Raw genomic sequence first — 15,463 nt, 5'->3', positions numbered from 1 at the left:
AACCATTACAGTTACCTGCAGCAGGTGACCGTAGAGCCCTGAGGGATTATTCTATCCCATCCCACTTCACCTCACCTTCTTGCATTATATTGCCACCCACTACTGCCGCCAGTTATGAGTTGAAACCGGGTGTGATCCAACTCCTCCCTACATTCTATGGGTTGGAGAAGGAGGACCCATATTACCACATCAAGGAATTCTTAGATATTTGTGCAACTTTCAAATTCTACAATTTCTCAGATGACTCTATCCAGTTAAGACTTTTTCAATTTTCACTTAAGGATAAGGCCAAGTCTTGGCTTAATTCCTTGGAGGTGGGCAGCATTACTTCATGGGACACATTAGTCACAAAAATTTTGTCCAAGTACTTTCCCATTCAGAGAACTACAGCCCTCAGGAGAGAAATCTCCAACTTTATGCAGCAGGAGGGTGAACACTTTTATGAGGCTTGGGAGAAATGGAAGGATTTGATCCGTAGGTGTCCGCATCATGGGTTTGAGAAATGGCATTTAGTGCAATACTTTTATCAAGGTCTTACACCCCAGGTTAGATCCATGGTAGATGCAACGAGTGGTGGGAGTTTGATGGGTAAGAGTGCTAGTGAGGCGTGGGACTTCTTTGAAACGTTGAGTGATCAATCTCAGAAATGGGGTTCATCATTTAATGTTGATAGGAGATCCCACGAAGCCAAAAGAGGGGGTCTTTACGAGGTTAGTGAAACACCCATGCTCATGGCCAAGATTGAGGGGTTGACTAGAAAAATTGATGCCCTTATGGTATCCAAGAGTTCACCTAACCCATCTACTATCTGTGCCATATGCTCTGGTTCATCTCATCCCACACAAATGTGTCCATCTAGTTCATCCTACCCAGAGCTCATCGAGGACTTGAATGCAGTCCAGAATTTTCATAGACCGAACTGGAACGATCCTTTTTCAGAAAGGGCCCACAGGTTGGGGGTCCTCCAGGGTTTACTCAACCCCAAGCTCCATGCCCACACTTCACTCAACAACCATTGATTCCACAAAAACCTTCACTTGAGGATACACTTCAATTATTCATGCAGAATACTCAGTCCTCCATTGCTAAACTTGAAATGCAAGTGAGTCAGTTGGCCAGCCACATGAGTGAACAAGCACAAAATAGACTCCCGAGTCAAACCATTCCCAACCCCAAAAGCACACATGAGAGTGGGTTGAATTCCAAACCCCACCATGAGCAAGCCAAAGCCATAACCACCCTTAGGAGTGGTCGTGAGTTGAACAATGGGGTAGGGATCACTAAGTCTAAGGAGTCAAAGGATGACAATGGGGACACGTCATTGAGTGAAGAACCTCCAAGTTCTTCACCAAAAGCCAAGCAGATCCCTAACCACGTCCCACTAGGTCCTTATCCGCAGAGGTTATCGGGCCCACCTAGGAAAGGAGATAGCATGCATGAAACGTTGGAACTGTTTAGTAAGGTTCACATTAACATTCCACTTCTTGATGCTATTAGGCAAGTCCCTGCCTATGCCCGATTTTTTAAAGACCTTTGTACACAGAAGAGAAAACAACATGTTAACAAAAAGGTCTTTCTTACAGAGAATGTAAGCTCAATTCTGAAGCACAACACTCCTCCTAAAGTTAAAGATCCTGGATGTCCCACAATTTCATGTGTCATTGGTGAACATACCATCCAGAGAGCTCTTCTTGACTTAGGAGCAAGTGTGAATTTGCTTCCTTTCTTTGTGTACCAGCAATTAGGTTTGGGGGAATTGAAGCCTACCCCCATCACACTTCAACTAGCTGACCGTTCTGTCAAGATACCACGAGGAATAGTTGAAGATGTTTTGATAAAAGTGGACAAATTTGTGTTCCCGGTTGATTTTATTGTTCTTGATACAGAACCAGTAGTCAATGTGACCAACCAAATTCCAGTCATCCTAGGACGTCCCTTCTTAGCCACATCTAACGCTATCATTCATTGTAAAAGTGGTGAGTTGGAGTTGTCTTTTGGAAATTTTAAGGTCTCATTGAATGTATTTATTGTCGGGCACCACCCACTTGAGTTTGATGATCTGAGTCCTGCATTTAAGATAGAAACTGTTATGCTTGGTGACGAATCCACTCTTGAATCTTTTGAGTCTTGCATAACATCTTTAGACATGGACTATTTTGATGAGGAAACATATTTTTGAGAGGTTAATTCTTTACTCAATTTTGTACCTCTGTTGGAGGAAGCTTATGAGGTTATCACAACTGAACATCCACAGGATCTTCCTCTTGACTTGGACAAACCTCTTGAAACTTCCAAGCTAGATCTTAAGCCACTTCCTCCCACGTTGAAGTATGCGTTCTTGGGACCCATGAACTCATTACCAGTCATTATTTCCTCTGATTTGAGTACTGAGCAGGAGGAACAATTGACTGAAGTTTTACAAGCACACAGAGAGGCATTGGGGTGGACTCTTGATGCCTTAAAAGGGATTATCCCCTCCATATGCATGCATCATATGCATTTGGAGGATGGGACTAAAGCCTCACGTGAGATGCAACGTAGGTTAAATCCCCATATGCTGGAGGTTGTGAGAGAAGAAGTCATCAGGTTGCTTGTGACAGGAATCATTTACCCTATTTCCGATAGCACCTGGGTGAGTCCAATTCAAGTTGTCCCTAAGAAAGGGGGGATAACTATAATGAAAAATGAGATTGGTGAATTGATTCCCACAAGAACTACCACCAAGTGGCGTGTCTGCATTGACTATAGAAAACTTAATTCCGCCACTAGGAAGGATCACTTCCCACTACCTTTCATTGATCAGGTACTAGAGCGATTGGCTGGCCACAATTTTTATTGCTTCTTAGATGGATACTCCGGCTACAATCAAATTCCCATTGCTCCAGAAGACCAGGAAAAGGCCACATTCACGTGTCCGTTTGGCACCTATGCTTAAAGACGCATGCCTTTTGGTTTATGCAATGCGCCCGCCACTTTCCAACGGTGCATGATGAGTATCTTTTCTAACATGATTGGTGAATTTTTAGAGGTCTTTATGGATGACTTTTCTATGTTTGGCTCTAGTTTTGATACATGTCTGCACAATCTTTCACTCGTATTGTCCCGTTGCATTAAGTCCAATTTAGTCTTGAATTGGGAGAAATGCCACTTCATGGTGAAAGAAGGAATTGTTTTAGGACATGTAGTGTCTGAGCGGGGTGTAGAAGTGGACAAAGCCAAGGTTGACCTAATAGCCAATCTGCCACCACCCACTTCTGTGAAGGGGGTGCGTTCTTTCTTTGGCCATGCTGGGTTCTATAGGCGTTTCATTAAAGACTTTAGCAAAATTTCTCGTCCTTTGACGAATTTACTTGCTCAAGATGTTGCTTTTGCCTTTGATGATGCCTGTATTCATGCTTTTGAGACACTGAAGAAATGTTTGTCCACTGCACCCATTGTCCAACCCCCTATTTGGTCTTTGCCTTTTGAGTTGATGTGTGATGCCTCTGACTATGCATTGGGGGCTGTTTTGGGGCAAAAGACGGATAAAATGCCTTGAGTCATTCAATATGCTAGCCGCACTCTTCATGATGCTCAATTGAATTACACTACCACTGAGAAGGAGTTGCTAGCTGTTGTGTTTGCCTTGAACAAATTCAGATCATATCTATTAGGGTGAAAGGTTATAGTGTTCACTGATCATTCTGCTTTGAAGTACTTATTATCCATCAAGGACACTAAACCTCGCTTGATTAGATGGATCTTGCAATTGCAAGAATTTGACCTTGAGATTCGAGATAAGAAGGGTTGTGAGAATGTTGTTGCTGATCATCTATCTAGGATCTGTGTAGTACCTCAGGAAGGATTCCTTCCTTTAAATGATTCCTTCCCTGATGAACAACTTCTCCAAGTATCCCAGTTGCCTTGGTTTGCTGACATAGTCAACTATCTTGTAACTCATAAGATTCCTGATTATTGGAGTAAATAAGATAGGTTGAAATTCTTTTCCCAAGTCAAACATTTTTTTTGGGATGACCCTTATTTGTTCAAGGTGTGTTCTGACCAAGACATTAGGCATTGTGTACATGAGCAAGACTTTACCAACATTCTTGAATTTTTTCATTCCCACGCATGTGGTGGACATTTTGGTGCTAGAAAGACCGCGGCTAAAGTCTTGCAATGTGGTTTCTATTGGCCTTCATTATTTAGAGATGCCCATGAGTTTTGTCAAGTGTGTGATAAATGCCAACGAACTGGTTGTTTGTCTAGGAAGAACATGATGCCTTTTAACCCCATTCTTATTGTTGAATTGTTTGATGTGTGGGGTATTGACTTCATGGGTGCTTTTCCTATCTCGTTCGGCTATCAATACATTCTTGTTGCTGTTGAATATGTCTCTAAATGGATTGAAGCTATATCATGTAAGACAAACGATCACAAAGTGGTGGTAAAGTTTTTAAAAGAAAATATCTTTAATCGGTTTGGTACCCCGAGAGCGATCATCAGTGATGGGGGATCTTATTTTTGTAACAGAGCATTTGAGACCTTATTGAAGAAATATTCCATCACTCATCGGGTGTCCACTCCGTACCACCTGCAAACTTGTGGTCAAGTGGAAATCTCTAATAGGGAGATCAAACGGATTTTGGAGAAGTCGGTTCACTTTGATAGGAAAGATTGGTCCACTCGATTGGACGATGCTTTATGGGCCTATCGAACCGCTTATAAGACTCCTATTGGGATGTCTCCATTTCGCCTAGTGTTCGGCAAAACATGTCATCTACCTGTTGAGCTTGAGCATAGAGCTTATTGGGCCATTAAGGCTTTAAATTTTGATTTAACTCAAGCGGGTGAGGAGAGAAAGTTGCAATTGAATGAGTTGGAGGAGATACGTCATGATGCTTATGAGAATGCCAAACTGTATAAGGAGCGAACAAAGCTTTTACATGATAAATCTATTTTTCGCAAGTCTTTTACTGTTGGACAGAATGTTTTACTTTATAACTCACGATTGCATTTGTTTCCAGGGAAGCTAAGATCCAGGTGGTCTAGTCCATTTGAAGTTACACAGGTGTTTCCTCATGGCGCTATTGAGATCCGCAATCACGGAGACGGGTCGATCTTCAAAGTTAATGGTCAGAGGCTCAAACCGTATCTTGAGAATGTCCCCACACCGGAGGAGGTGATGGTGATTTTCTTGGAGGAACCTGTCATTTCATCTTGAATGCGTCAGAGTCTTGCTTACGACTATAAACTTAGCACATTGTGGGCAATCCCCACGTTTCTATCCCTTTGTACATTACAGTTTTATTTTTATTTTTATTTTTTTTGGTTTATTCATACTCTCTTGCCGGCTGAGAGCATAAATGGTTCCGGTAGTCGATGACCAGACTTTTGGTCCCTAGTTTGAGAGGTCTGTACTCAAAAAACAAAAAAAAAAACCGTTCTGGGATTGACCAGTTCTATCTTGAAGTATTGAATGAAAACCTTATGGTGAGTAACTTAAGGACTTGTGTTCAGCGCGTGATTCATGTTGCCTTCAGTGGCCAGTCACACGGAGATTTCTTCAAAGTGTGATGTGGGATAGCGGTTTCATCTACGGATGATTACCTACGGGTATGGCTGATACGAGTAAACCTTCTTCGAGGGAGACTATGTATCATTCCTGGGGGTCTTTATTATTATTATTTTTTTTTGTAGTCGTTATAGTGTTTTAACTTTTCCCCATTGAGGACAATGTCAGGTTTAGGTTTTGGGGGGGGGGGGGGGGGGGGGAAGAAACGTCTCTTTTATGTCTTAGCAATAATTTTCTTTTGATTTTTGTTCGTGGTCTTCAAATTACTCCTCTTAGTATGTGGTTAACATTAGTAGAGTTAAAATAAGTTGATCAAATGTGTTTCAAAATTTTTCGTAAAACTGTGTAGAATATGCCTATTAGAAATCTGATATCATTTGTTGTGATTCATGAGAATTCAATGGGATAACTTACAATTGCATTAGACTTGGAACTTAGTTGCAAAAGAGAACATGTAAATCTAGTGTTGATCTATGTTAGTCTGAATAGTCTTGTATGCCTGTTTGAACTCATTCCTTTTAATACCTCAGTGAAATTCCTTGTTGTAATGTATGAATGCAAATGGAAATGCTCTTGCTTGCAAAAGACAGATAACTTCAGAAACAGCCTGGGCAAACCCAGGGACATACACCGGAACAGTCGGTTACTTAAAAATAAGTGCATGTGCAGTGAAGACGAATACAGAATGGTGGTAATACCAAAAGTATTCAGTGAAACAAAAATTACGCTGGTAATAGCAAAAGTGCGCTGGTAATAGCGTAAAATGGTTTTAAATCTGGAAGCAATGATGTTTCTTTAACTTTGATGATGAATTGTAATTTGAAAGAAGTTGCAAGTCAAGATTGAAATTGGTATATTTCTTTTGTGAGATTGTAAGACAACATGCTTACTTTACTATTTTCTCTTAATTGTGATGTGACCAGGATTTTATTGTTATTTGATGCTTCTTTGTTCTGTTGAAGTAATAGCTTATGGGTCACATTGGTTCAGGTGGAGTAACAATGAGTGTATTTGGATTGATAATAGGCTATATTTTACACAGGTTTTAATATTTCACAAGATCTCATATGATTTTCAGATATTTTACGATACTAAGTGTTAGTCATATGCTAATGAGGAGTAAATTTTCTTCAGTTTTTCTTTTTATATTATTAATTTAGATGAATTTTGTGGGTAAATTCCATGCAAACCCTCACGAGACATAACTCGTCCACTACTGCAAAGTAGGGGTTTAACGGCTTGTTGCATGCGCTAAATGCAATCGTGCTCCCTACGAAAGTGGCATTTTGTTTTCCTAGGCTTAATTTTGGTTCGATTGTTGTTTTACTAGGGACTAGCAAAGATTTAGGTTTGGGGGTGTGATAGATGCCATATTCTGACATGAGAACTAGGTTAATTATAATAGAATAACCTTTATAATTGTGTTATAGGTGGTTATTTATCGGTTTTCAAATGAAATGAGCATTTATTGAATTTGGCATTAATCATTGTATTGCATATTTCTCTCTCCTAAATTATATTTCATTATTTTTTAGTTTTTTTCTTCCTGAAATGCTTTTTATAGATTCAATTATGGAATTTCAGCAGAATTTGGGTGGAGAAGAAGATATTTACCAAAATGCCCTTAGTGAAATGGAGGTAATTTCTAGGGCAAATCATTTTAAAATAAGAAAAATCATATTTAAAGCAAAGGGGAGCGTCGAACGGAGATGAAAAACAGGAGAGGAGCGTGAAAAGAAAACAAAAATGGAGACCAAAACAGAGGAGCTTGGACCGGAAATAGGGGAGGACCCGAGAGGAGTTCCCCACCGTCGTTCGTCGGGCCACTACCTTTCGCCGTGCCACCGTCGTCCACAGCCGTCCACCGCCGTCCAGCAATCGAGAACAAACCCGAGGAGAGCTCGAGAGAGTCTCCGTCGAGGTGAGTTCGACAGTCGTCGCTCGCCAGGCCGAGAAGAGATCCGAGAGGGCTTCTCCGGTGCCACTTCCGCTTTCTGACTATCCTCCGGCGTCGGTTACGTATTTCCGACCAGTCCCGAAGCTATTCCGACTCCAACCGAGACTCGAGAGAGCCGGTTAGAGATCGTTAGCTCTGTTTCACTCTTCGCCGGACGTTCCTTCCGTCCGTCGGCTTCCAACCTTCGTCGTCGGCGTCGTCTCTACCTCCGGCCACTCACTCTTGCCAACCCGAAGCCATTGATTTCGGGAAATTGCAGCACCCGTGAGAACGAGTTGCTGCCCGAGTGAGAGGAGGAAGAAGGGGAGTAATTCGTCATTAATGAATTTAATTTTTATATAGTTTGAACTTAGGTTTTGAATGTTAATTGAATCTGATATTATAATTAATGTTTATTGAATATTTGTTTTCCGGATATTTGATTAAATTAGCTAATTAGGGTAGGATTATAATTGAGGTTGGATTTTGGTATTTGAATCCGATTTCTATCTTTCACTCTATGCGCCCGAGAGAGGATAGACGCAAGGATTGAGAAATCGGATCCGTGGTTACATGGCGCTCGAGAGAGGCACGAATCACCATAAAATCCAGAGCTGACGTTTCCTATTGTGCAAGTAGTTAACCAGATGATTGCTTGATAATTTAGGATATAATTAGTTTTTAGTTCATATTAATTCATCATATTTGGTTAGGCTAGTTGACTGAAGAATACACAAAATTCAGTCCTCCCTGTGGATATGACCCTCGCTTCCCGCTAAATTACATAAACGATTCGTACGCTTGCGAGGTATTAAAGCCGATGTAACTAAATTTTACATCAAGGATCACAGCTATGAAAACATTTTTAAAATCCAACTGATGGTCCCAATTAAAATTGGCTGCAATTGATATTACAATGCATACTGAATTATGTTTGGAAACTGAGGAGAACATCTCTTCATAGTCCATGTTATAAGATTGAGTACAACCCTTGGATACTAATCTGGCTCTATGGTTGGTAACACTACCATCTTCATTATGTCTCACAATAAAAAACCATCTACAGACAGCCGATTTCTTTCCATACAGTAAAGGAGTTAAATCCCAAGTGTTGTTCACATACATGGCTGTCATCTCCTCTTCCATGGCTGCCCTCCACCCTGGATATTGTAAGTCCACCTAATAATCTTTGGAAAGAGAGATTGAGGACAATGCTACTAGAAAAGAACAACAACTAGGAGACAACCATTGAGTAGAATCAAAATTGGAAATGGGATCAGAAATTGGCTGGGGTTTTTATGCATAGTTGTGGGATGAGTGTCATATTGTGGTCCAAATGGAATAGAGGAAACAAGAGAAGGAGTGTTTATATTAGATGTTCGGGTGACTAGTTGGCCACTAGGGAAGAGGACTCAGGATTGTCTCCAAGAATATGTATTAATTGTTGATCCAATGGCACAAGAAGATAGAAGCATACCTAAAAGTGGAGTGAATCCTAAAAGAGAACTAGTCCAAGTATAGAATGGTTGATCTCCAAAAAAGGTGACATATGCATATATAAAAGTATAGTGTAGTCCTAGATGATAACATATATAACATTTTTTCTTAACATATCTAAGGAATACACATTTGAATGCTTTGAGATCAAGTTTGTTTTGATTAGGACTAAAATCACGAATAAAACTAACACATCCAAATATTTTAAGAGGAAGCAAAAAAATGATCCAACTGTGTAACAAGTTTTGAGAAAGGAGATGTGTTATTCAAAACTATAGAAGGCATATTATTGATTAGAAAATATGTTATGAGTTCTGCATAAGGCAAGTAATAGTGGGGAACATTCATGGAAAATAAAAGGGCTTGTGCCACCTTTCATAAATGGTTATTCTTATGTTTAGCTACACCATTTTGATAAGGTTTATAGGTGCATTAAGTCTATAGATAATGCCATTTAGATTCTAGGATTACCTAAAGGAGTGGGGAAGATACTCTTTCACATTATTAGACTGAAACTCATGAATTTTTTTGTGAAATTTGTTTTCAATCATGGCATAAAAAGATTAAAAATATCAAACACTACAGACCGATCTGCCATTAAGAGTAAACAAGTGACACGAATAAAATCATAAGATAATAAAGTAATGAGATTGTGAAACATTACATACATCTAATGGAACCCATACATTTTAATGAATTAAAGAGAATGAACTAGTAGTAGACACATCATGACACAAAGGAAAATATTTATTTGATGTTTGCTCAACTAACAAAGCTCACAGGACAAACTTTTAATAGAATGTAAAGATTTGACAAGAAGTGTGCCATTTAATTACTTTTTGCAAAGATGTGGCCAATGTTGAAATAACTGCATTATCTAGATAATAGAGTTCCCCTCCCTCACGACCTCCATAAATTAAAGGTCATGTCCAACTGTCCTAAAAAATAGTATGAGCGAAATAGAAAGTTATTGAACAACCAACTATTTTTCTTAACTTGGCTTACTGACAAGATGCTTAAAAAGAATTGAGGAAAAAATAGTACATTATTCATGGGTAAGGATGAAGAAGGTGAAGAAGAACCCACCCCTTGGACGTGTGTCAAACATTTTACTGGTAAAAGATGATAACGAATATCATGAATCTTCCTAGTAAGATGCTTCTAGGTGCCAAAATCAAAAATTTGGTGGAGTTATCATATAAAAAATGAAAAGACGTAGCAATAGTAGCAATGGTTGTTGTAGAGGTGTTGGAGATGTGACAATCATACTCATAAGCCACTAAAAAATTTGATAATCACCTTTAGTATGGACCTTGTATTATGAGAGCTGGTTGATTTGGTCTCTTTTTGTTCAATGGCAATGGAGCTAACTTGATCAATATTGGTTGGTCACATGTGAAGTTTCCAACACTTCTCTCTTTCATAACTGCACATAACACAATAAGTACAAGAACGGGTATTAGAATGGTAAAACATACCTCATCCTCAACCACATATGTTACCATGACCTCATCCACCTTTTCCCAAACCACTTGATGTATTGTACCTGTCTATACCCTGAGAGACCATGAGAGATTTAAAATGTTATAAAAGCCGACCTTGAAACTCATTTATTCCCCCTTCATTTTTCTATCAAAGATGATTTTACAATTTTTACTAGTTTTTAGAAGCTCCACTTCCTATCTCTCATTCGATTGGATGTAAACATTCAATGTGCCTCTACAATTGGAACGTGAGAAGGCAATCAGTTCTATCTGGTTTGGGTTTTTTGCAGGTATGTCTCTTTGTGAGAAATATCTTGTGTCTTTGACGCTTTGAAGATGATTGTACATATATCATCAAATGATGGCTTTGTAGAGGAACTTAAAATCTGAGATAGGTTTTAGTAATTTGTAGAAAATAGAACATACCACCTCCTCCTATTGCTTTTCTTGAATTATAGTATCCCCATAGCGTAGTTCTGTTAGTTTCAAGTCTTGTAGAAAACCTTTGAAATTGAAAAAATTTCATCGATAGAAAATTTAAGTCTTGGAGATTGTCAGAACTTGAATATAATTTTTCACATGTGTCCCAATTAATTTTGGTTGTATTTAAATGCACAACATTATTGGCTACATCTTCCTCCTTGATGTTTATAAGCCGATTGATAACCAAAGTATCCTCCTTTATCCACCTTTTTATAGTTGGCTTCTTCTACATTTTTTGTTGTTGGAAGTTTAGTAAGATCATCAACAAGGTCACAAGTTACCATAAATCTTTGAACACAATGGTCCCAAGAGACATAATCTGAAATTCCATTAAGTCAAATTGTAGTCATTTTTAGGAGGTCTATTTTACCAAACTATAAAGAGGAATGATTGTTAAAAGATAGGCCCAAGCCCACATGACCAAGGAAGGCCCACATATCTAAGAGTATTATAAGATGGGCCACACGACCAAGGAAGGCCCACAAGATGGGCCCAAGCACATAAGAAGTAGGACTCACCATGATTACCACGAGCTGGCATCCTTATCACATAAGTTGGAAGATCAAGAAAGACTCATAATGGCATCTTTATCTTATGGTCACATCCTAAAAAAGTTCTATTTTGAGTTATGTTTGTCTTTTATCTATATTGAGTTATTTAATTATGCTCGGACTTATCTTTAAGTGTTAGAGTTTGGGTGTAATTGAGACAAAGGTAGTTTTATTGTATTTGGACTCTACTACCTTCCTCTATTATAAATAAAGGTTCATATACTCTGATTATAATAAGTTAATGAAGTCAATTAAGTATTTCTCTTTTCCATAAATTCAACATCGTATCAGAACAGGTTCTGTGAGTTGACTTGGTCAACCCACAAAGATAATGAGATCCTTTTCTCTAAACCCTAAACCCTATATCTAGGTTCGTAGTTATTTTTTTTACTCCCTACACACGTAGTTTTCTTTGCATTTTTTACCTCTATACTGAGATTTTCATAATGCAAATTATATATTAACGAAAAGATATTTGATTCTTACTTTCCAAAGAAAAATGATTTTTTCCAATCTGAGTTATCTACAAAGATAAATCGATATTTGAATGAGTGAAGGTTAGACTGTAAAAGAGGTTTAAGCAGCAACAGAAAGCTTCAACTTCTGAGGTATTTTATGCTATCAAGAATGATACTTTATATGGAGATATATATATATATATCAAAAGAAAGATCAGTAAGTCTATTCTCTTACATATTCAACCAATTTTCAATCAGATTTATCTACAAAGATAATTCGATATTTGAAGCAGTGAAGGTCAGATTGAAAAAAAGGTTCAAGCAGTAGCAGAAAGCTTCAACTTCCGAGGTATTTTATGCTATCAAGAATGAGACTTGAGGGGGAGAAGTACAAGAAGTACAAGAAAGAGGTATTTTATTCCATATGGTGTGGATAATTTTATGTGACCATAATATTCAAGAAATGGGGAGCACAAAAGATGAAGCTTATGCATCTAAGAAAAAATATTTATATCGGATTATGATTATTTCATGGGTCTTTCTACAAGGTTTATTATTTTGGTTCATGCTATATGTGTTGGAAGATGGCCGTGTTACATTACAGCTGCTGCTATTATGTCTCTTCGGATGAGACATTATTATTGAAGAAGAGGTGGCCTCATTACCTTTTCTCATACCATAATTTATTTAACTCTAAAAAATATCACAGGGTGGACACCATGAGAGTTGTTGCCTGGATTGGGACACCATGATAAATTTAACTCTAAAAAATATCATGTTTGGGATACCATGAGAGTCGGTTTCCGGATTGGGACACAATTATAAATAAACCCACTACCCCCCCCACCCCCCCCACCCCCCAACCCACACCCCTTGTAATGGCTTTTATTACTCCTACCACTTGAGAGTCATTGTCCTATGGAAGGACACGATGGTGGACACTTCAAAGCAATGCCGATAGACACACTACCTATAGAAGACAGAGTGTGCCCTACATCCAACATTAGGACTGGAGTATGGAGCAATGTCTTACCGGCTAGGAGTGAGTTTTACTCTCACTTATATTATGCCAGTATGGCCTCATGGAAGGACGCAACAGCATGAGGGGGAGTGTTGGAAAATGAAGGCATATTGGAAGATGTGCGATTTTATACAAAAAGATTTTATACATCATTTGCAGCAAGCTAGGAGTTCATGTTGTTCTCTCACCCCCAGCTTGAGGGGGAGTATTGGAAGATAGGCACACGACCAAGGAAGGCCCACAAGATTGGCTCAAACACATAAAAAGTAGGAACCACCATGAGTACGACGAGTCGGCATCCTTATCACATAAGTTGGAAGATCAAGAAGGACTCACAAAGGCATCTTTATCTTATGGTCATGTCCTAGAAAGAGTTGTAGTTTGAGTTATGTTTTTCTTTTATCTATATTGAGTTATTTAATTATGCAAGGACTTAACTTTAAGTGTTAGAGTTTGGGTGTAATTGGGACAAAGGTAGTTTTATTGTAATTGGACTCTACTACCTTCCTCTATTATGAATAGAGGTTCATGTTCTCTGATTATAATAAGTTAATGAAGTCAATGAAGTATTTCTCTTTTCCATAAATTCAACAATGATGTAGAATTCAGCCATATCAAGAAGCCTAGGAAACTTGATTTTATTATGTATAAATTGCCAAAAAGGGACTCAAACAAGGGAGAAAGGACTTATGATTCAATCACTTATATGAAGTCTGATCACAAGGAATGAAAAAATAGTAAGTTTCAAACTTGTGGGACAAGGAAAAAAATTTGAGGTTTTTGTTTTTTCAAAAGAAACTCAGCCACAAACTCCTTTGGGATTGATTCAATTATTTGAATACTTCAATAAACAATGAGATAGGGTTTCTTAGTTTCTAGACTAATAGCACCTACCATCTCCTGTTACTTTTCTTGAATTGCAATATCCCCAAAACAAGGTTGTGTTAGCTTTCAATCTAGTAGAAAACTACAACATTTGGAAAAATATTTCTTAAGATTGTCTACTTTCATACCAGAAAATACCATAATCTTTGGAGATTATTGTTGGCCCAAGTGGCTTCTCAAATGGGGGGTGAATTGAGAATTTCAATTTTAAAAACTTAAGGCGTGCAAAAATAAATAAATAATTATGCAAAGTAAATAGGCAAAAATTCACATACCACAATTTTGACACCAAATGTTTTATTCTCGATGTTTTCCTATCAATATTCACGGCCCTAGAAACCATGCTTGGAAAATTCGACTAATGATAGCTCTATTAGTTTGAATTACACAAAAAAAAAAATTGGCTCCTTTTAAGCCACATCTGTGCTCAAATATACGATTTATAATACAATCTCCTCAAGAGATTATCTAGATTCTAGATCCAGTAAGGCTCTTTTATCTAGATTTAACAAGATTCAAGATTGAAAAAGACAAGGAAAGGTAAAACTTACACCCTTGACAATTGGAGAGATAGCCTTCTCCTTCGAGAGTTCCAAGCTCTCAGCCTCTACAACACAATGTTGAATGTAGACCTTGACTATAGTGTATGCAAGAAGATAGAATGAGAAAGAAGTGTAGAATTTTGCAAGGTTTTGGCTCTCTTTCTCAAAAATTCACTTAGGAAAATTTTTCAAATGATTAAGAATAAATATAGGTAGATATGCTAATAAATGCTCATTCACTTCTCAGTGAGGGTTTGGTGGGGTATTTATAAGTTCCTCAAGTCAAACTAGCTTTTTTTTACCCAATAGAAAAAAGTTGTGTTTATATTGATCAAACACTATAAAGTGGATGATCGATCAATCGTGTGTAATGACTTTTTTTTTTTTTTAGAATGTGACTTATTGATTGATGGTATGATTGATCATTAGCTTCATGTTGGGTTTAACTTTTTAAGGTGATTGATCAATGTACATGATATGATCAAAAAATCAAAATTTCCATTGCCAATGCATAACAAGTATCATCAATCAAATGACCTTGCTATGATAGATCATGTTTTATCTCCCTCATTGGAAAGGTTCAATATGATTGAGCTATCACTGAAGTTGATCAATCAATCAACATGAATTTGTTTTGCCTAAATAGTATTGATCGATCAGTCCTAATGGGTTGATCGATCAGTATTAGGACTGATCGATCAGTCCTAATGGATTGATCGATCATTTTTTATAACATAAATTGGCCATGTTATGGATGATCGATCAATCCACCTTGGTTGATCGATCAGGCTTTATATTTTTGGCATGTGCACTTTTGGTTGATAAATCATTGGCAAATATTAATCGCTCATTCCAATGTTAGTTCACGGTGTAGCTTTTCAAAATATGAAAATTTTTTATCCTTAGTGATCCTAACATGTATAAAATATGTTTATGCATATTAGTAGAAACATATTTGAAGGCAAAAATATGTCCTAAAGTTCCAAATTTGCATTGTACCTCAAGTTTTGGAAGAAAAGACTAATCTCTTAAATAGACTGAGTTTTTCACTT

The 15,463-nt window shown here is 37.9% G+C and overlaps 1 non-coding gene across 1 annotated transcript; it reads right to left on the bottom strand.

The window, feature by feature from the left end:
• Positions 1-389: 389 nt before the first annotated feature.
• On the bottom strand, positions 390-496 carry LOC137945092 (small nucleolar RNA R71). Its single transcript, XR_011110910.1, has one exon. It is a non-coding gene; the product is annotated as a small nucleolar RNA R71 (small nucleolar RNA).
• Between the last annotated feature and the right edge of the window lie 14,967 nt (positions 497-15,463).

Source organism: Aristolochia californica, unplaced genomic scaffold (genome assembly GCF_029961685.1).
Source record: "Aristolochia californica isolate CCGP_79_NKW_82.1479 unplaced genomic scaffold, dmAriCali1.0.hap1 SCAF_11, whole genome shotgun sequence".
Lineage (NCBI taxonomy): Eukaryota > Viridiplantae > Streptophyta > Magnoliopsida > Piperales > Aristolochiaceae > Aristolochia > Aristolochia californica.
Note: the sequence above shows the minus strand (reverse complement) of the source record. Positions and strands in the feature narration are given on the sequence as shown.